The sequence below is a fragment of the Cnephaeus nilssonii genome, assembly GCF_951640355.1.
Source record: "Cnephaeus nilssonii genome assembly, chromosome: 3".
NCBI lineage: Eukaryota > Metazoa > Chordata > Mammalia > Chiroptera > Vespertilionidae > Cnephaeus > Cnephaeus nilssonii.
Window position 1 is genome coordinate 70,414,257 of NC_137074.1, and position 23,609 is coordinate 70,437,865.

Sequence of the window (23,609 nt, forward strand, 5' to 3'; positions counted from 1 at the left end):
GCATGATTGTGTCATTTTTCATTTAAAAGCAGCATTTTTTATTAAAATAATTCTTGCATTTTTTTTATAATACAATAAAGATTGGTTTGTCTTCCTAGCTATTCTTAGTGAAAATTTTCCCCCATATGGATTAATTTTAATGTTATATTAGGTTTTTAACATAGTTATTTTATAAAAACTGATCTTCAGAGATATATTTAATGCCAGCCAATGGATTTTTAAAATTATCCTATCTAATAATAGACAAATATGCAAATTGACCATACCTCTGACACACCCACAAGCCACACCCACAATCCACGCCCACCATCCAATCAGAGCGAGCATGCAAATTAACCCAAACCAAGATGGCTAGAGCCACAGAGAGCAAGGTTTCCTAGGTAATAGAGGAAGCCAAGCTTTCCGCCTGCCCTTGCCAGGCCTAAGCCTCCACTCAAGCTACAAAGTTTCAATTATAGGAGGTAAACAAATTCAAACAAATGGCGGCAGAATGGAGCTTGAGAGAGCAGGCCAGGGTTGCCGCCGGCAATAGGAAAAGTAAAGCTTTCCGCACACCCTGGCCGGGCCCACCCGCTTAAGGCAACAAAGTTTCAATTATAACCCCAACACAAATGGCTGCTGGCCTCAGGCTCGGAGGGAGCCCCAGGCTTGGCTCCGCTCCAGGCTACAAAGTTTCAATTGTAGAAGGAAAATAAATTCCAGATACCAGGGCCTCTGCTTGGGTTGCCAGGGGACGTGGCCGGCCTGCAAACCACCGCAGGCCCCTCTCGCTCAGGCCGCCCCACACCCCAAGGGAACCCCTGCCTGATCCGGGACGCCCTTCAGGGCAAACCAGCTGGCCCCCACCCCTGTACCAGGCCTCTATCCTATCTAATAAAAGAGTAATATGCAGATTGATCATCACTGCAACACACAATATAGCTGCCCCATGTGGTCAAAGATCCTGCCCCAATGTGGACACAATATGGCCACCACATGATGGCCAGCAGGAGAGAGCAGTTGGGAGGCACCCTGCCTGCAAGGGAGTGCAGTTGGGAGGCACCCTGCCTGCAAGGGAGGGCAGTTGAGAGGGACCAAGCCTGCAAGAGAGGGCAGTTGGAGGTGATCAACCCTGCAGGAGAGGGCAGTTAGGGGTGACCAGGCCGGCAGAGGAGGGTAGTTGGGGGCAAACAGGCTGGCAGCAGAGTGGTTAGGGGGTGGTCAGGCTGGCAGGCAGAAGCGGTTAGGGGCAATCAGGAAGGCAGGCAGGCAAGCAGTTGGGAGCCAGCAGTCCTGGATTGTGAGAGGGATGTCCGACTGCCCGTTTAGGCCCGATCCTGGTGGTATCGGGCCTAAACGGGCAGTCGGACATCCCTCCAGGGGTCCCATATTGGAGAGGGTACAGGCTGAGCTGAGGGACAACCCCCCTCCGTGCACAAATTTCATGCACCGGGCCTCTAGTATGATATAATTTCTTAATGATGATTTTCATATTCTTATTTCAGTTTTTGAAATTATGAGTAGATACTAAACATTCTCATTCTCTTCTTTTGCTAAAACTCTCTTTAAAAAACTAGTTATACAAAATAGGGTTGTAAATCATAAAGAGTTATTGCAAATCTTAACACTGAGTTTTAAAAGATGATAGAACTATCCAACCTATAATTGGTAACATTTTTCACTACATTTTTGGATTAAATCACTAAATATTTTTATTATTAAAGAACCTATTTTTTCCATTTGCACATTTAACTCTTGGTATGAGAGCTTATCTCTGGGTTGCTATATATTAACAAGGTATTAATTTGTTCTAAAAACACAATTAGGGATTATGATGTCTACAATGGCATGCTTGAACCATGGTTCTCCACCAGAGCGATTTTGTGTGCATGTGTTGAAACCCTGCTAATAGCCACTCGTATTGTAAAATACCCACGAGTGGTAAAAACAGCATTATTCTAAGATCTGGAGTAAAAACTGCCAATCCAGCCTAGCTCCCTGCAGAAATGAAAGGCTGCTGAGGGTGTGAATGTGGAGCTGACTCCAGGAGTGGAGAGAGATGGCTTAGGTCACTGGGAAAGCAGCCGCCACCTGACAAGGAGCTCCAGAGTCAGTCGTTGGTCCTAGGATACTGACCTTCACTGTACGAAATACAAGTGCAAGTTACTGCTTCTTAAACACTCGCAACATGCTTTTTCCTTGAAGCTCCAGCTAATGGGATGAGCCCCATCAGCCGCATCTTATTGACCACTCAGGTGCTGGGCCTTTTGACCTCTGTGGCCGGACTAAGCCTCTGTGTCTCAGGTAAGGGTCACAGTCTTCTGTAAACAATTTCTCTTTTACCAGTAATTTTTCTTAGAGCTCTTTTTCTCTTTCCTTTTCTTTGTCTTTCTTATTCTGTTTTAAATGTACAGATTTTATTTGTTAAAGCATTTTAGGATAGCAAAATGGAGTGGAAAATACAGAATCACCCTCTATCCCATTTACTCACAGCTTCCTCTACTATCAACATCTCCCACCAAGTGGTACATTTGTTACAGTCTGTTGAACCAACATTGCCACAACATTATCACCCAAAGTCCATCGTTTATATAAGGGCTCAGTCTTGGTGTTTTATGTTCTATGATTTTGATAAATGTATAATGATGACATGGACCATAGTCATAGATTATCATATAGCAAAGTTTACCTGCCCCCAAAACCCTCTGTGCTCTGCCTGTTCATCCTCCCTATTCTGAAACCCCTGGCAACCACCGATCATTTCACTGCCTCAATAGTTTTGCATTTTTTAAAGTGTCTTATACTTGAAATCATATAGTATCTAGCTTTTTCACATTGGCTGCTTTCACTTAGTAGTGTGCAGTTAAGGTTCCTCCATGTCTTTGGATGGCTAACTCATTTTTTAGCACTGAATAATATTCTCTTGAATGGACCATAGTTTGTATATCCATTCACCTACTGAGGGACATCTTGGTTGCTTTCCGTACAAGGAAAGGTATTGATTTGTTATAAAATCACAGATCTAGACACACAATATAGAAGTGCGTGTTTTTGTATGAACATATTTTTCAACTTCATTTGGGAAAACTCTAAGGAGTGCAATTGCTAGATTGCATGTTAATAATATATCTAGTTTTGTAGCAAATTGCCAAACTGTCTTCCAAAGTGGCTGTACCATTTTGCGTTCTCACCAGCAAGTAATGAACATTTCTGTTGCTCTACATTCTTGCCAGCATTTAGGGTTATAAGCTTTCCATTTTTTTTACTCATTTTTCCCCTACTGAGATCAGTGCTTCCCACATTGGATGATTATTTAGTGGCCAAACTGCCAGGCCTGTATTCATGGATGAGCTTTTAAAAGAACATTTTGGGTGGATGTTTAGGCTTCACAGACTATTTCCCATTAGTCTCGATGGGATAAGGTACATGCTATGCAAGCAAAGGCTCTTCTTCCATACAAGGAAAGGAATGTGGAATTACTGCACTGAGTTAATAATGGGCATACAAATGTAGGTAATTTTTGCTTCTTTGTTTAAAATATATTTTTATTGATTTCAGAGAGAAAGGGAGAGAAAAAGATAAAAAAAATATCAATGATGAGAAGCAATCTCTGATTGGCTGCCTCTTGCATGCCTCCTACTAGGGATTGAGCCCACAAACCAGGCTTTGCCCTGATCAGGGATCAAACTATGACTTCTTGGTTCATAGGTTGATGCTCAACCACAGAGCTACACAGCCTGGGCAGTAATTTTTGTTTCTTGATAATGAGAAAAATAATTACTCTCCCTAAAACTTAATGTTATTTCTGTTATTGATTCTTTTAAGAAGTTCAGTTATTTCATGTGAATTTCTGATATAAAATTTTATTTGTTTTTGCAGAGTGCACCCCAGTGCATGGTTCTCTTCTGATTTCAGGCTTGGCTATTACAGCCTTAGTGGCATTACTTGGATTAGTTTATATGATATTTGTTGGTAAGTCAACTTTGTTTTTGTTAATCTATGCCAAGAATTCCAAATTATAATAATAAAAGTGTAATATGCTAATTAGATCAGACAGCTGAACGACCTGCCATATGGCCTTCTGAATGAAGCCAAGGCATCTGGGGTGAGGCAGGGGTGTTTAGGATCAATCAGGCAGGCAGGTGAGTAGTTAGGGGTAATCAGGCAGGCAGGCAAGTGGTTAGGGGCAATCAGGCAGGCAGGCAGAGGGATAAGAGGTGATCACGCAGGCAGGCAATTGACTAGGGGTGATCAAGCAGGCAGGCAGGCAGAGGGGTTAGAAGCAATCAGGCAGGCAGGCAAAGGGGTTGGGGCGATCAGACAGGCAGGGGAGTGGTTACAGGCTATCAGGTACGCAGGCAGAGGGATTAGAGGCAATCAGACAGGCAGGTGAGCAGTTAGGGGCAATCAGGCAGGCAGGGGGTGGTTAGTGGTGATCAGGCAGGGAGGCAGGTTAGCGGTTAGGAGCCAGCAGTCCCAGATTGTGAGAGGGATGTCCAACTGCTGGTTTAGGCCCGGTCCCACAAGGATCTATGTGTTATCAAGCCTAAACTGGCAGTTGGACATCCCCTGAGGGGACTCAGTTTGCAAGAGGATGCAGGCCGGGCTGAGGAACCCCTCCCCACACCATACACACATTCCACCCTGTGCAGGAATTTTGTATACCAGGCCTCTAGTGTATTAAAATTTGGAAAGGATTTGGTTGGTTCTTATAGCTTAGGATCAAGGAAATGTATTAGAAACTAATGAAAAAGGTAGAAATCATGAAATATTGAAAAGTTTAGATTATAGACTAGTTTAAAAGAAAATGGCTGTATGTTTTCGAATACATAAACCTTTTTATCCTATGAAAAAGGAGAACTGGTAGAGGATTGATTTTGATAAATAGAAAAGTAATTTTTAATTGGCCATTTTTTGTGCGATAGAGCTCTTTCACAGAGACCTACTTCTCAGTTGCACTTCTTGCAGACTGGACTGGTTATAGGCCTTGATGCCCAGAAGTGGACAGGAATTGAAATTTAAAATCTGTCATTTTTGCTAATTAAGAGCAGTGTCATCTGATAATTGACTTTGAAATATTTTTAGTTAAAAGCATTACACTATAATAAAAACATTGTGTTTTAAAATTTAGACTTCTGTTATTTTTAAAATCAGTTATTACTGAGTATAGAGTCAACTTATTAATTCTAAACTTTGTATTTAATCTACCAAGTATCAGTTTATAGGCTTTTGTATGTTATTTTTTTAAATATGTTTTTATTTATTTTAGAGAGCAAGGGAGAGAGAGAGAGAGATGGAGACATCAATGATGAGTGAGAATTGTTGATAGGTTGCCTCCTGGATGCTCCCCACTGGTGTTGATCCTGCAACCTGGGCATGTGCCCTGACCAGGAATCAAACTGTGACCTCCTGGTTCATAGGTTGAAGCTCAACCATTGAGCCACAGCAGCCACACTGCATAACTTATGTTTAATACATATATAGAGATAGGTGCTTTGAATAGTGAGTGCTAAAGATAGTCCCTACAATCTGGTTTTTATTAGTCTCCCTTAAAAAAGTATTATTTTAGCCCTAACTGGTTTGGCTCAGTGAATAGAGCGTCGGCCTGTGGACTGAAGGGTCCCAGGTTCGATTCCGGTCAATGGCATGTACCTTGGTTGCAGGCACATCCCCAGTAGGGGCTGTGCAGGAGGCAGCTGATCGATGTTTCTCTCTCATCGATGTTTCTAACTCTCTATCCCTCTCCCTTCCTCTCTGTAAAAAATCAATAAAAATATATATTTTTTAAAAAGTATTATTTTAAATTTATGAAGTAAAGCAAGCTCTTAAACAGTTATCAAAATAATCCAAAATTACAAATTAATGGAATAAAACATCAGTCTTTCTGCATTGCTTTAGGCAAACTTTGTTTTCTAAAAATTTATACAAGCCTTGAATTGCTCAATTCTAATATTTTTTGAATTGAACAAATTCAAATTAATAATTTTCCATATGACTTTGCACAGTACATTCAAAGAAATTTTATCTTTATTTTTGAACTTCAGCTTTTGCTAACTGATTATGGAGTTCAATTCTGTTACATATTCTTTGTCTCCCTTTAATTAATGCTTATTAAACAACTAGAGGCCTGGTGCACAAATTCGTGCACCTGTGGGGTCCCTCAGCCTGGCCTGCGGGATCAGGCTGAAACCAGCACTCCAACATCCCCCGAGGGGTCCTGGATTGCAAGAGAGTGCAGGCCAGGTCGAAAGACCCCACCGATACACGATTGGGGCTGGGAAGGGACCACAAGAGGGCTCCAGAGCATGTCTGGCCAATCTCACTCATTCCGAATCAGCCGGATCCCAGAGCAAGCTAACCTACCAGTTGGATCATCTGCCCCCTGATTGTCAGTGCATGTCATAGAGAGTGGTTGAGTGGCCTTAGCTTATCATTAGCATATTACACTTTGATTGGTTGTATGGATGACCAGACACTTATCATATTAGGCTTTTATTATATAGGAATAAAACACAGTACTTAACTAAAATTTACCTACCTTTAGTTTATGTGTTCATGAAATCAGAGTGGTTTTGTCACTGAAATTTTCTCAGTTCATGCCTCATAAATTCCTAAAATACAACTAAGACAGAATGGCATTCATTTGGTAGGTATCATGAGTGTCACATTATGAATGTTGATACATATTCTATTTTTGTTTAATCTTCCTTCTAAACACCATTTGTCTGGTTCTGGAAGATGACACTGCTGATTATGTTGCTCCCTGTGAACATTATGTGAGCTACATTATCGACACAGCATTATGTAGTATTAGGTGTCACTCACTGATGGTCAGATCTTTGTTATTTTTTTTCCCTTCATTATCTGGTTTGCCCTCCCTTTTATTGCCATACCCCCGATGCCTTTCATGTCTAACAAAGAAGGATGTGCAGTACAGTTGCCAATAGGTCCGGAGATGCTGACTCAAGTGGAAACAGGCATTGTCTAGCTGTCCCCCCCCCTCTTGAACTTGCTCTCCCCCCTTCTCCATTGCCAACATCCCTAAGAAGCCCGTGAAACCATAAAATTACAAACGTACTGTTCTCACATGAAAAGCAAAGGGAGATTATGAAAAGTCACCAGGTTATTTTTTATCTATCATACTTAAATATGCCATGTGTAAATTAAGAATTTAACCCATTTTGTTGACATGGTGAGAATATTCTAAATTACTTTTTCACATCAACCTGCCTGATGCCAGAGTTCAGAGGCACCCCTGCCTTCAGTTGAAGGGCAAGAAGAGCAAAGGTACAGGAACGTTGCTCTGTAGATGCTGCTGTAGACTAGGAAAATGGATGTGTGTTTCTTATCGAGTCTGTGAAGCTGAGTACATGTAACATTAAGGTTGCAAATTTGAGCATTTGAAACAGGAAGTAAAAATAGTACTTGTTTCCAGAAAAACTTTTACTCATTGCAGATGCTCTGTTTTGGAAAAGCCTAATGAATGTGTCTCAACTTAAATGCAATAAAATCCTCAGATAGTTTTTAAAAAATATAAGCTATCTTTTTAAGATTAAGTAAATGTTCCCCTGAGAAGTTCAACTTGATCATTTACATTATTTCCAAGTTTAAATTTGTAGCCTTACTTGTAACTTTAAGGAGTAAGATTTTAACCTTCGCTCTTTTTTTTCTGGTCTTCTTAACTGTGTTGGATATTTTTAATGGGAGCATTTAAATTTTATAAAATGAAATTAGAGGGTAGGAACAATAAAAACATGAGAACATACAGAAGATTACAATAAACTAAACTCGATCAAGTTAGGCTTGTTATTTATATAGGATATTTACATACCTGTTAATTTTTTTAAAGTCATTACCAGTATAAGGACTATAATTGTATTTTGATACAAATCAACCTACTAGAAGTAAAAAAATTTTTTTACCATAATCAGATATATTAGAATGACAAGAATTAGAGGAGAGAAAGATATAAAAATTTCAGTGATATTGTCTTGTCCATTGTGGAGGTAAGGTGAATTCTGGTATCAATAGAAAAAGTACTTCTGAAAATTCACAAACTGTCTTTATATTTATGTCATATGTCAAGTGTTTCAGGGAGAGAAGAAAAAATCAAAACATTGTAAGTGAGCTCATATGAAATGCTTAAGGCTTTGTGGTTTTAAACGATGTAGATGTAGCTGTTGATGCCTTAGGCCCATGGTGGCAGCAGATACATTACAGTCATTCTTCTGTTACATAGGTCAGATGCTTATTGGAGAGGATTAACTCAGAAAAATTAACTTCTGTGCTGTTTGGTTTTATTATATGAGAGGGACCAGAGCTGACTTGTGTCCCTTTGAATCTCTGTTCTTTATAGATCCCCTTTTTTTCAGAATAGGCTCAGCAAATGTGATGTTCCTTGTGCCTCAGAATTGGAACTCAGAAACTATTATTTATATGTGATTAGGATAGAAAAGGAGAGACTTGGCAATTCTTTTTCTCTCTCGCTCTCTCTCTCGCGCTCTCTCTCTCTCTCTCTTAATATTTATTGTTGAGATTATTACAGATGTCCCTCTTCCCTCCTCGCCCCCCATATTCCCCTCCACTCGGTTCCTGTCCCAACACAGGCCTTTGCCACCCTATTTTCTATGTCCATAGGTAATGCATATATGCATATAAGAGCTTTGTTTAATCTTTTCTTGCCCCCCCTTCCCTCTGAGAATCATCAGTCTATTCCATCTCCATGCCTCTGATTCTATTTTAGTCACCACTTTATTCTGTTCATTAGATTTCTTGCTCGTTTATTTTTATTTTTAGATTCAATTGTTGATAGATGTGTATTTGTTGCCATTTTATTGTTCATATTTTGATCTTTTTCTTCTTCTTCCTCTTCTTAAAAAATACCCTTCAACATTTCATGTAATACTGGTTTGGTGGTGATAAACTCCTTAGCTTTTTCCTGTCTGTGAAGCTCTTTATCTGGCTTTCAATTCTAAATGATAGCTTTGCTGGGTAGAGTAATCTTGATTGTAGGTCCTCACTATTCATCACTTTGAATATTTCTTTTTTTATTGTTTAAAGTATTACATATATCTCCTTTTTTCCCCCATTGACCTTCCCCCAGCCTCCCCTACCCCCTGTCGCATGCCCTCATCCCACCTCCCCAGTGTCTTGTGTCCATTGGTTGTGTTTATATGCATGCATACAAGTCCTTTGGTTGATCTCTTTGCCCCCCCTTCCCCCCCCACCCCCGCTCCTCAAAACTCCCCAGACTTCCCACTGTAATTTGACAGTCTGTTCGGTGTTTTACTTCCTCTCTATCTTTTTGTTCATCAGGTTATAATGTTCTTTATTTTCCATAAATGAGTGAGATGATATGGTATTTTTCTTTCATTGCCTGGCTTATTTCACTTAACATAATGCTCTACAGGTCCATTCATGCTGCTGCAAATGGTAAGAGTTCCTTCTTTTTTATAGCAGCATAGTATTCCATTGTGTTGATGTACTATAGTTTTCTAATCTACTCATCTGCTGATGGGCATTTAGGCTGTTTCCAAATCTTAGCTATGGTGAATTATGCTGCTATGAACATAGGGTTGAATATATCCTTTCTAATTGGTATTTCTAGTTTCTTGGGATATATTCCTAGAAGTGGAAACACTGGGTCAAATGTGAGTTCCATTTTTAGTTTTTTGAGGAAACTCCATAATGTTCTCCACAGTGGCTGCACCAGTCTGCATTCCCACCAGAAGTTCACGAGGGTTCCTTTTTCTCAGCATCCTCACCAACACTTGTCCTTTGTTGATTTGTTGATGATAGCCATTCTGACAGGTGTGAGATGGTACCGCATTGTCGTTTTGATTTGCATCTCTCGGATAATTAGTGACTTTGAGCATGTTTTCACGTGTCTCTTGGCCTTTCTTCTGTCTTCTTTTGAAAAGTTTCTATTTTGGTCTGTTGCCCATTTTTTTATTGGATCATTTATCTTCCTTTCATTAAGTTGTATAAGTTGCCTGTAGATGTTGGAGATTAAACCTTTATCAGTGATATTTGAAAATATGTTCTCCCATACAGTGGGCTTTCTTGTTGTTTTGTTGATGGTTTCTTTTGCTGTGAAAAAGCTTTTTATTTTTATGTAGTCCCATTTGTTTATTTTCTCTTTAGCTTCCATTGCCCTAGGGGCAGTAGCAGTGAAGAAATTCTTTTGGCATGTGTCTGAGATTTTGCTGCTTGTGGATTCCTCTAGGATTTTTATGGTTTCCCATCTTATGTTTAAGTCCTGTATCCATTTTGAGTTTATTTTTGTGTATGATGTAAGTTGGTGATCTAGTTTCATTTTTTTTTGCATTTATCTGTCCAATTTTCCCAACACCATTTATTGAAGAGACTATCTTGACTCCATTGTATGTTCATGCCTCCTTTGTCAAATATTAATTGAGCATAGTGGTTTGGGTCAATATCTGGGTTCTCTAGTCTATTCCGTTGATCTATATGTCTGTTCTTGGGCCAGTACCGGGCTGTTTTAAGAACAGTGGCCTTGTAATACAGCTTGAAATCTGGTATTGAGATCCCTCCTACTTTGTTCTTCTTTCTCAGGACTGCTTGTGGCTATTCGGGGTCTTTTTTTATTCCAAATGAAATTTTGGAGAGTTCTTTCTAGGTCTGTGAAATATGCTGTTGGTATTTTAATGGAGAGTACATTGAATCTATAGATTGCTTTGGGTAGTGTGGACATTTTAATGATGTTGATTCTACCAATCCCTGAACATGGTATGTCCTTCCATCTGTTTATGTCTTCCTCTATCTCTTTTTTCAGTGTCCTGTAGTTTTCCGCATATAGGTCTTTTACCTCCTTAGTTAAGTTTATTCCTAGGTATCTTAATTTTTTTGGTACAGTGGTAAATGGGATTGCTTTTTTAGTCTCTCGTTCTGTAAGTTCACTATTGGTGTATAGAAATGCCATAGATTTCTTGGCGTTAATTTTGTATCCTACTACATTGCCAAGTTCATTTATTAATTCTAATAGTTTTTTGATGGACTCTCTTGGTTTTTTTATGTACAATATCATGTCATCTGCAAATAAGGACAGCTTTACTTCTTCTTTTCCTATTTGGATGCCTTTTATTTCTTCTTCTTGTCTAATTGCAATGGCTAATACTTCCAGTACTATGTTGAACAGAAGTGGTTAGAGTGGGCATCCCTGTCTTGTTCCTGTTCTTAGGGAAAATGGTTTTAGTTTTTGCTCATTGAATATGATGTTGACTGTGGGTTTATCATACATGGCTTTTATTATGTTGAGGTATGATCCTTCTATTCCCACCTTGCTGAGAATTTTTTATCAAGAAAGGGTGTTGGATTTTGTCAAATGCTTTTTCTGCATCAATTGATATGACTATGTGATTTTATCTCTAAATTTGTTTATGTGATGTATCATGTTTATTGATTTGTGGATATTGTACCATCCTTGCATCCCTGGAATAAATCCTACTTGGTCATGGTGTATGATCTTTCTGATGTACTGCTGGAGCTGATTTGCTAGAATTTTGTTGAGGATTTTGGCATCTATGTTCATAAGGGTTGTTGGCCTGTAATTCTCTTTCATTGTGTTGTCTTTATCTGGTTTTGGTATTAGGGTGATGCTGACTTCATAGAATGAGCTTGGAAGTGTTCCTTCCTCTTGAATTTTCTGGATTAGTCTGAGGAGGATAGGTTTTAGTTCTTCCTTGAATGTTTGGTAAAACTCCCCTGTGAAGCCCTCTGGCCTTGGGCTTTTGTTTGCTGGAAGCTTTTTGATGACTGCTTCAATTTCTTCCATAGTTATTGGCCTGTTGAGATGTTTAGATTCTTCCTGATTGAGTTTTGGAAGGTTATATTTTTCAAGGAATATTTCCATTTCCTCCAGGTTGTCCAGTTTGTTGGAATAGAGTTGTTCATAGTATTTTTTAATAATCGTTTGTATTTCGGTGGGGTCTGTTGTTATTTCTCCTCTTTTATTTCTGATTTTGTTTATTAGGGTCCTCTCTCTTTGCTTCTTGGTGAGCCTGGATAGAGGTTCATCAATCTTGTTTATCCTTTCAAAGAACCAGCTCTTGGTTTTGCTGATCTTTTGTATTGTTTTTTTGGTCTCTATGTCATTTATCTCCTCTCTGACCTTTATTATTTTCTTCCTTCTGCTTACACTGGTTGCTCTCTTTCTAACTCTTTGAGTTGTAGGGTTAGGTCATTTATTACCATTGTTTCTTGTTTTTTGCTGTAGGCTTGTAGAGTTATGAACTTCCCTCTCAAGACTGCTTTCACTGTGTCCCATAGATTTTGGATGGTTGTGTTTTCATTGTCATTTGTTGCCATGATGTTTTTTATTTCTCCTTTGATCTCTCTGGTAACCCAGTCATTGTTTAATAGCATGCTGTTTAGTCTCCAGGTGTTTGATATTTTTGAATTGATTTTATTGCAGTTGATTTCCAGTTTTATGCCACTGTGATCTGAAAAGATGCTTGATATGATTTCTATCTTCTTGAATTTGAAGAGACATTGCCTGTGACCCAACATTTGGTATATCTTTGAAAATGACCCATGTGCACTTGAGAAGAATATATATTCTGTGGCTTTGGGGTGAAATGTTCTGAAGATGTCAATTAATCCCATCTGGTCTAGTGAGTCATTTAGGATTGAAGTTTCTTTGCTGATTTTTTGTTTAGAGGATTTGTCCAATGGTGATAGTGGGGTATTAAAGTCTCCTACTATAATTGTATTGCTGTCAATCTCTCCCTTGATATCTTCCAGGAGTTTTTTTATGTATTTGGGTGCTCCTGTATTGGGTGTGCATATGTTTACCAGAGTTATTTCTTCTTGTTGGATTGCTACCTTTAGTATTATGCAGTGGCCTTCCTTATCTCTTTTTATGTACTTCACTTTGAGATCTAATTTGTCAGATATAAGTATTGCTACCCCTGCTATTTTTTCATTTCCATTCGCCTGAAAAACCTTTTTCCATCCCTTCACCCTAAGTCTGTGTGCATCTTTTTTTTCTGAGGAGGGTTTCTTGTAGACAGCAGATATATGGGTCATGTTTTCTTTTTCTTTCTTTCTTTCTTTCTTTCTTTCTTTCTTTCTTTCTTTCTTTTGTTTGATATGCTTGCAATGCCTATTTTTTTAATTTAATACATCTTTATTGTTCAGATTATTACAATTCTTCCTCTTTATTCTCCCCATAGCTCCCCTCAACCCGGTTCCTACCCTACCCTCTGCCCTTATATCTCCCGCACTGTCCTCATCCATAGGTGTACGATTTTTGTCCAGTCTCTTCCCGCAAACCCCACACCCCTTTTCCCTGAGAATTGTCAGTCCACTCCCTTTCTATGCCCCTGATTCTATTATATTCACCAGTTTATTTTGTTCATCAGATTTTTAATTCACTTGATTTTTAGATTCACTTGTTGATAGAGATGTATTTGTTGTTCATAACTTTTATCTTTACCTTTTTCTTCTTCCTCCTCTTCTTAAAGAATTCCCTTCACATTTCATATAATACTGGTTTGGCGGTGATGAACTCCTTTAGCTTTTTCTTATCTGTGAAACTCTTTATCTGACCTTCAATTCTGAATGATAGCTTTGTTGGGTAGAGTAATCTTGGTTGTAAGTTCTTGCTATTCATCACTTTGAATATTTCTGGCCACTCCCGTCTGGCCTGCATAGTTTCTGTTGAGAAATCAGCTGACAATAGTATGGGTGCTCCCTTATTGGTAATTAACTGTTTTTCTCTTGCTGCTTTTAATATTGTCTCTTTGTCTTTTGCTCTTGGCATTTTAATTATGATGTGTCTTGGTGTGGTCCTCTTTGAATTCCTTTTGTTTGGGGTTGTGTGTGCTTCCTGGGCTTGTAAGTCTATTTCTTTCACCAGGTGGGGGAAGTTTTCAGTCATTATTTCTTCAAAAAGGTTTTCAATATCTTACTCTCTCTCTTCTTCTGGCACCCCCATAATTCGAATGTTGGTATGCTTGAAGTTGTCCCAGAGGCTCCTTACACTATCTTCAAATTTTTGGATATTTTTTCTTTTTGCTTTTCTGGTTGAGTGTTTTTTGCTTCTTTGTTTTTCAAATCTTTGACTTTATTCTTGCATTCCTCTAGTCTGCTGTTAGGTCTCTGTATAATATTTTTTATTTCAGTCAGTTTATGTTTAATTTCTAATTGGTACTTTTTCATGTCCTCGAGAGTCTTGCTAAATTTATCTGCCTTTTCTAGGAAATTCTTGAAAAACCTTATAACCGTAGTTTTGAACTCTATATCCAGTCGTTTGCTTTATTCCATTTCTTTCATTTGTGATGTTTCTTTTTGTTCACATTTTTGCTGCTTCCCTGAGTTGGTAGAGTAGTTTTGTGTGGTAGCTGTACTATATGGCCCAGTGGCTCAGCCTCCGCCAGTTACCTGAGGTGGACACTTTTGGTGCACCCCTTTGTGGACTGTGTGCACAGCCTTGTTGTAGTTAAATCTTGATTGTTGTTGGTATCACTGGGAGGAATTGACCTCCAGGCCAATTCGCTGTGAGGATCAGCTGTGTCTACGCTGGGAGAACTTCTGTGCTGGAGACACCTTTATGGGAGAAGACTTGCAAAAACCTCTGTGCTCAGCTTGGATGGGGCGGAGTCTCAGGGCAGAGTAGACAGCCTTGGCTTTCCATCAGCCCTGCCCTATGAGGCCCCTGCATCTCAGTGTCCCTTGTTAATCACTGCAAGCACCTCTGAGAGAAAGCACCCTCGAATTTCACCTACTGCCAGATAGTCCAGTTTCTCTCCGAATGAGTCTGATTTCCCAGAAACTTGCCCAGAACTGGAGTTCAGTGTAGTCGGGAGCTGTCATCTCCTTCCAGCTTTAGAAAGCCAGCCACGCACTCAGCTGCCTGTGCACTCAGCAGTCAATCCTCTCTTCACGCGCATGCCTCTGCACCTCTGCCTTCCACAGCTCCCCTGAGTCTCCATGTGCTTTCTCTTTTTCTGACAGTCCAGATTCGCCCCGAATGAGTTTGGGTTCCCAGTCTTGCCTGGGACTGGAGTTCAGCACAGTCGGGAGCTTCTGTCTCCCTCCCGCTTTAGAAAGCCAGCTGCACACTCAGCCTCCTTGTGCAGTCAGCCGCCCGTCCTCACTGCGCATGCGTCTCCGTACCTCAGCCTTTTGCAGCTCCTCTGAGTCTCAATGTGCTTTCCTCTTTCCTTCTAGTTGTAGAATTTCCACTCAGCCAGCTTTCCTGTGGTTCTGGATGGTGTCCGTTTTGTCTTTTAGTTGTAGTTTTGATATTGTTGTGTGAGGCAGCAGTTTAGGTGTTTACCTATGCCGCCATCTTGGTTGCTCCTGGGCCATGTTTTCTTATCCAATCTGTTACCCTATGTCTTTTGATTGGGGCATTTAATCCATTTACATTTAAAGTTATTATTGATAGGTACTTATATAAGTCGCCATTTTTATTCTTTACCCCTGTGCTCCTTCTTCGCTTCTTATTTCTTTTTTTTTTTTTTTACAGAAGAACCTTTAGCATATCTTGCATTGCTGGTTTGGTGGTAATAAACTCCCTTAGTCCTTTTTTGTCTGTGAAGTTCCTGATTTCACCTTCAATTTTGATTTATCGCCTTGCTGGGTACAGTATTCATGGATTCAGACCCTTCCTTTACATGACTTTGTATATTTCATTCCATTCCCTTCTGGCCTGATGTGTTTCTGTTGAGAAATCAGTCACTAGTCTGATGAGGGATCCTTTGTACATAACTTTCTGTCTCTTTCTGTCCGCTTTTAATATTCTTACTTTGTCGTTGGTGTTTGCCAATTTAATTGTAATGTGCCTTGGCATCGGTCTTTTGGGGTTCATTTTGCTTGGGACTCTGTGAGCTTCTTGGATTTGTGTGGCTTTTTTCTTCCCTCTATCAGGGAAGTTTTCTGTCATTATTTCTTCAAATGTGTTTTCTATTCCTTGCTCAGTTTCCTCTCTTTCTGGAACCCCTATTATGCGGATATTGTTTTGTTTTGTGTTGTCCAAAGTTCCCTTAGGCTTTCCTCCTGCTTTTTAATTTTTTTTTCCTAGAAGCTGCTCTACTTGGGTATTTTTTCCTACCTTGTCTTCTAGCTCACTGATGCAGTCCCCTGCTTCTTCTAGTCTACTGTTGATGCTTTCTATTGAGTTCTTTACAGCAGCGATGTCATTTTTCATTTCTTCTTGATGTTTCTTCATTTCCTCTTGGTTCTTACTTATATTGTCGAATTTGTCTTCCATTCTTTTCAACCACCTTATGACCATTTCTCTGAATTCTTTCTCTGACAGGTTGTTTGCCTCCATTAACTAAATTACTTCCTTTACTGGTGATGCCTGCTTTTCTTTCATATGTGGGCTGTTTCTTTGTCTCCCCATGTTCTCTCTTCTCCTCATGTCTGGTTATGTAGTTCTCGCTCTCATTCTCCCAGGCGAAATCTGACCTTTCCATGGTGGAGTGTAGAGCTCCTCTGAATCCGCATACTTGCGCCACTTGGGAACCAGTGTTCTCGGGTTTGTAGCTGTTTGGTGGGTGCCATAGTTGTAGATTCCCCGGGCTTTTCAGGCACCTGATAACATCCACTTTTCCTTCAAGATGGCGTGGTCCTGAGAGATGTGACTAAAATGCTGCAAATCTATCTCCACAGGGTTTTTGAAGTACATCTTCTCCTGAGGTTTCAGATTATCAGAAAGAGCCTGATGCTTGCAGGCAGCTCCACAAACAGGACATTTTTCTTGTGAGCCCTAGTTGGTTTTTCTCAATGGTTAGAGCATTGGCCAGCTGACTGAAGGGTCCTGTGTTCCAGTCTGATCAAGGGCACATACCTCGGTTGCAGGCTTGATCCCAGCTCCTGGTTAGGGCAGATGCAGGCGGCAACCAACCAGTGTATCTCTCCTGAATATTTCTTGCCACTCCCTTCTTGTCTGCATAGTTTCTGTTGAGAAATTATCTGACAGTCATATGGGTGCTCCCTTATAGGTAACTAACTACTTTTCTCTTGCTGTTTTTAATAGTCTCTCTTTGTCTTTAGCCCTTGGCACTTTAATTCTGAGGTTTCTTGGTGTGGTCCTCTTTGGGTTCCTCTTTTTTGTGGTTTTCTGTGCTTCTTGGACTTGTAAGTCTAGTTCTTTTACCAGGTAGGGGAAGTTTTCTGTCATTATTTCTTCAAAGAGGTTTTCAATATCTTGCTCTCTCTCTTCTTATGGCATGCCAATAATGTGGATGTTAGCACGCTTGAAGTTGTTCCAGAGGCTCCTTACACTATCTTCATATTTTTGGGTTCTTTTTTTCATTTTGCTTTTCTGGTTGAATGTTTTTTGCTTCCTCATATTTCAAGTCATTGATTTGATTCTCGGGATCCTCTAGTCAACTGTTGAATCCCTGTATACTATTCTTTATTTCAGTCAGTGTATGCTTAATTTCTGACTGGTCCTTTTTCTTTCTTTCTTTTTTTTTTTTCATTCTTATTAAGGTCCTTGTAGGTTTCTAGAAGATTCTTGAGTAAACTTATAACCATGGTTTTGAACTGTATATCCAATAGTTCGCTTTCTTCCATTTCTTTCATTTGTGACCTATTTCTTTGTCTCTGCATTTTGGCTGCTTCCCTGTGCTTGTTTCTATGTATTGGGTAGAGCTGCTATGTCTTCTTGAGTTGGTAGAGTGGCCTTGTGTAGAAGTTGTTGTATATGACCCAGTGACTCAGCTTCCCCAGTCACCTGACCTGGGAATTCTAGGTGCAACACTTTGTGGGCTGTGTGCCCAGTCTTGTTGTATTTGAGAGTTGATTGTTGTTGGTGTCACTGGGAGGAATTGGCCTCCAGGCCAATTGGCTGTGAGGACCAGCTGCCACTACAGTGGGAGAGCTGCTATGCAGTAGACACCCCTATGGAGCAGGACTTGCTTCAGTGGGGCTTTGGTGATCACTGAGTCTGCCCCTTGAGTGTGTCGCTTATATGGATGTGGAAGAGTTGTAATCTGGTATGATCTCATACTGATCACTGGGTACAGTGGTCCTTGGGTCTCCAGGGAGGCATAAAGTCAGCCACTGCCTGGGGCCACCCAGCAGGAGCTACAGAGAGATCTGCAGATTCCTCCCCTTTTTATTAGGTTTGAAAGTGCCCAGATGAGGCTCAGCTATGAAACAGAGCAGGCTGGTGCTGGTGTCAGGTCTTGGGCTTTTGTTTTTTTTTAAATATATCTTATTGATTTTTTACAGAGAGCAAGGGAGAGGGACAGAGAGCTAGAAACATCGATGAGAGAGAAACATCGACCAGCTGCCTCCTGCACACCCCCTACTGGAGATGTGCCCGCAACCAAGGTACATGCCCTTGACCAAAATTGAACCTGGGACCTTTCAGTCTGCAGGCCGACGCTCTATCCACTGAGCCAAACCGGTTTCGGCAGGTCTTGGGCCTTTTATTGATAGTTTTGAGGCTCCCGGACTGAGCTGCAGCTTGTTTGAGATATTTTAACCTGATAAAGGACAGTACATTCATATGCAAAAGCCACTGCACACAGCTTGGCTGGGATCGTAAATTGGATGAGACAGGGTCTCAGGGAATCCCCAGGGCAGAGCAAACATAAATGGCTGCCAGTCAGCCTCATGACTGGGGAGGTCCAAGTTAAGGAACAATGACCCCCTACAAGCACCTATGTCTGAGGGAAAGCCGCCCACAAGTTCCTGCCCTAATGCGAGACAATCCAGTTACTCCTCATATGTGTCTGGGTCCCCCAGTGCCTCACCCTAGTTCTGGAGCTCAGAGAAGTGGGATCTTGTAAGTCCAGTTTGTGTGGTGGCCTTTTAAGAGGAACATCTTGGTCTCCAGCAGCCTCTGTGTCACTGAGCCCCAATCTGCACTGGTTTTTACAGCCCATAATTACAAGGAATTCTCTTCCCAGCTCTAGGACCCTGGGCTGGGCATCTGGTGTGGGGCTGGTACCCCTTGCTCCTCATTGGTGGCCTCCACAGAGACATCTCCCTCCCAATTAAAAAGCAGCACATATGGAAGCCGGACCAGCCCGATCTGTGCCTCTGCAACTCCTTCCAGTCTACATGCACTTTCTTCTTTACTTCTCTAGTTGTAGGATTTCCATTCATCCAGCTTTCTGGTGGTTCTGGATGATGGTTGTTCTTTATTGCAGCTGTAATTTTGATGTGGTTGTGGGAGGCAGTGAGTACAGGTGTTTGCCTATGCTGCAATCTTGGTTCTCAGATTTGGCAGTTCTTAATACTAATTTGGATGAAAATATTCTTGAGCTCCAAAATATAACTCTAAAATCTGACCTCTGACCTTTTACATTAGCAATAAATAATTTTCATAGCTTTTCAGTTCTCTTTTCCTGAATGGAACATAGAGAGAAGGCATGGCTTAGTTGAAGTTAGGTATTTACATGTGACAGTCATGATGGTGCCTAACAAAGTTCTATAATTCTGCCTGGTTCATTTGGAAGGTGCTAAATGTGAATTCACTCATAATTCCAAACCCATTTCACTCCAAAGTACTCTATCTATCTATCTATCTATCTATCTATCTATCTATCTATCATCTATTTAATTTTTTCATTGATTTCAGAGAGGAAGGGAATGGGAGAGTGAGATAGAAACATCAATAATGACAGAGAATCATTGATCGGCTGCCTTCTACACATCCCACACTGGGGATAGAGCCCACAACCTGGACATGTGCCTGAAAGGTTCAGAGTGGGCCAGGGTCATAAGTTCATAATGTATCAAAAAAGATTTTATTCTGACTACCTGGGTGCACGTGGGCTGAGACAAGAAAGGCATCAGTGAAGAGAGCAGGAAGATAGGTTTTTATTATTCCTTGCTGGCTGCAAGCCCATCTGCTGACCTAAGGCTCTGGTCCATCATTGGTTCTTCCCATGCCAGGTGTCTTCTGGTTATCTGAGCTATGCAGTGCTCAAGGCTTCAAGATATCTGCTAAGCACATTAAGTCTTTCTCTGCCCCATTTTATTCTCTTTAACCCTTTCAGTGCTCTGACCAGGAATCAAACTGTGATCTCCTCATTCATAGGTTGACACTTGAGCACTGAGCCATGCTGGCTAGGCACTCCATAGTACTTTAAAAAGAGGTTTTCTTTCCTTGGTTGCAAGGACCAAACCACTTTCTGTGTACCTTCAGTTGAGGTAGCTTTACCTTAAACCACACATGACAGTAACAGTGATGGGAATCTCATGGGAGCAGGTACATAAGTGGGCCTCACAGAAAGTGGAACAGTAGGTTCTTCAGGAAGTGGAAGGATCCAGTATGTCTCCAAGGACTGAATCATCATGCTGCCCTCTCAGGAACAAGAGTCAGTTAGCACTTCTGCCAGTTATGGTTACTTGGTTCCTCTCTCTGTAGTTCTTTGCCTGCTACCCAACTAGCTCATCCTCTTCTTTTTAGGTTCTTATTCTTCATCCTATTTATGTCTTCTCACTGATAGCTTTTCTTTCTTAGAGCTGTAAGCTTTGAGCTTCTCCTTGCTTACTTTCCTTGTCACCTTCCTTTATCATCACCAACTTTCTAGTCTTCATCTGATACTCTCCCTTCATATTTCAGGGAGAGAAGAAACTTCCCAGGCCAATCAGCAGTCATTTTCCCTGTTCCAGAGCCTTATCATCTTCTGGCCCACCTAGAGAGTGGCTGCCCTTGAGTCGAGTTTCACTCATCTGCATTTCCCATAACCTTTGGGAGCTTCATAAAGTGGGTCTGGAATAATGATAGTAAATAAATAGCATAGAAAACTAGAGCAGTTCTGGGGCCTGCCTCAATCTACTAATAAGCAAATCCAGTGCTATCATCCAATTCAGAGAGCAGTGGAGTTGACTGCTCTAACTGGTAGCATCCTCCTCCTACAGAGTCATTCACAGGATGTTGCTGGTTGAGGCTTTTGTATCTGCAGGACTCTGATTCTGTATTTAGGACTGGTTTTAGCTGCTCTGAGTACTCCTCGCTTGGTTTTTTAAGAAAGTTCTCTATTCTTCTCTATGTACCTAGAGCAGTTCTTTTTCATTTGTCACATTCTTCATGTTCTGTATTCCTTCATCTTCATTAATCAATCCATTCAGAAGCAGTGAAGGGTAAGCTAAGAAGGAGCACATAGAGAAGGGCTTGGGTGTAGCTAAAACTAACTGTCTAGAATAATTCCTTAAACTCAGAGGGATTTGAATATTTTCTTTCATTTGTTACTTACCTAGAGCTGTGAAAACTGGAAAGATGAAAGAAAGGAAAAAGAAGACTAGGCTACAAAGAACAAGAGCAGTGAGCTAAGGGTGGGCATTGGAGCAAGGGCAGAGATTGGTCACTGTCACATTTTGCCCACTTAGAATGAACTCTGAGCAACTTAAGAAGAATGTATATTCTGCAGCTTTTGGGAAATGTTTTATAAATGTCAATTAAATCCAGTTGATCAGTGTATCATTTAGAGTCACTATTCCTATGTTAATTTTTTTTTGTATGAAAGATCTATCTAGTCAAGTTAGCTGGGTGTTCAAGTGCCCTACTATGATTTTATTACTGTCAACATCTTCTTTAAAGTACTCCAGAAATTTGTTTTTTATATATTTAGGTGCTCCTATATTGTGTGGATATATGTTTACCAAGGTTATAGCCTCTTATTGGATCTATCCCTTTAGTATTAGGAAGTGACCTTTACTGTCTCTTTTAGTGGCCTTCATATTGGTTTCTATTTTGTCAGACATGAGTATTACTACCCCAGCTTTTTCTCATTTCTATTTGCATGAATTTCTTTCCATGCCTTCTCTCTCATCCTGAGTATTTTGTTATGAGATGGGTCTCTTGTAGACATAATATAATTGGATCATGTTTTTGTATCCATTCAGCAACCCTATGTCTTTTTATTGGATCATTTAATCTATTTATATTTAAGGTTATTATTGATAGGTACCTATTTATTGCCATTTTTGTTCTTTATGTCTATGTTCTCTCTCTTTCTATTTATTCTTCTCATTAGAGCATCCCCTTTATCATTTCTTCAAGTGCTAGTTTGGTGGTGATAAATTTCTTTCATCTTTTTTTGTTGGGGAATCTCTTTATTTCGCCATCTATTTTGAGTCATAGCCTTGCTGGATATAGTAATCTTTATTTCAGATCCTTGCTTTTCCTTATCTTGGATACTTCATGGCATTCCCTTTTGTCCTGTAGAGTTTCTGATAAAAAAAAATCAGCTTACAGCCTAATGGGAGCTCCTTTATAGGTAATAAATTGTGTTTCTCTTGCTGCCTTTTATATTGTCTCTTTGTCTTTAATTTTTGGCATTTTAATTATGATGTGTCTGAGAGTGGGCCTGTTTGGGTTCTTCTTGCTTGGTATAATCTGTGCTTCTTGAACTTGTGTGACTTTATCCTTCATTAGGTTTGGGAAGTTTTATGCCATTATGATTCAACATGTTCTCTAGCCTTTGCTTACTTTCTTCACTTTCTGGTACTCCTCTGATATGAATATTGTTATCCTGTCTTCCTGTTTTTTTTTTAATTGATTTTTCTTTATGGTTCTCTGATTGAGTGAATTTTTCCATTCTGTCTTCTAATTCACTGATCCAGTCCTCAGCTTCCCCTTATCTGCTGTGTCTTCCTTCCACTGCATTATTTATTAGTGCCATCTCATTCTTGATTTCCAACTGGACTTTCTTCATAGTTACTATGTCTTTTCTCATGCTGTTGAGCATCTTGCCATCATTATTCTGAACTCTATATCTGATAAATTTCTTATCTCCATTTAATTAAGCTCTTCTTCTGAAGAATTATCTTGTTCTTTCAGTTGGGGCTTGTTTTTTGTCGCCCCATTTTAGTTGCCTATTTGGGTTTGTGTCTATGATTTAGGGAGATCTGCTACGAGTTTCAATCTCTAGTGCAGGACAATGTCAGATACTGTTTGTAACTCACCTTGAATATCCTCTTTGGAGCTATGAGTAACGCACAGCTTCTGGCTTCCTCTGGTGGGTCAGGGTGCCTTCGGAAATGACCAAGGTGTGCACCAGGATATGATTTCCTAGACCCAGGCTCAGGAGGAGAACAGGGAAAGACACAAAGCCTCCAGAGATCTTCCTCTGCCTGCAGTATGATTGATATTCAGTTTTGATTTGCCTCATGCTATTGACCACAAAGTGGAATGAGAGGTTTTACAATAAGTCAATTGCTACCCCTCCCCGCAGGCAAAAACTGCCTGGATGGTAAAGGTCTGCTTGAGAAAGAGGCCCTCTGCAGTGAGAGGGAATGACTCATCACAGGAAACTGTGGTTGCTGTCTTCCAAACTCTAACACCAGAACACTCAATCTTGGATTCTCTTCATACAGCTCTAGTTCACTCTGCCCTCCCTCTGCTGGATCCCAAGGTGAGTGGCTGCACATGAAATTTTGTGCATTAGCCCTGTAAGAGGCTGCCTGCACTTCCAGCCATCTCTCACTGGCAGACAGAAACCCTGCTGCTTCTCACAGCCAGATGTTATGTGGGTACCTTTCTCAGTTCTCGCACTCTGGGCTGGGGGTACCAGCTTGGAGTTTAGACCCCAGGGTTCTCAGTGGGAACCCCCCACATCTGAGATATGCCTCCAAAACTTCTGTTGCTGGGAGCTCGGCCCACCCTTTCACACATCTGCACTTCCTACCAGTAT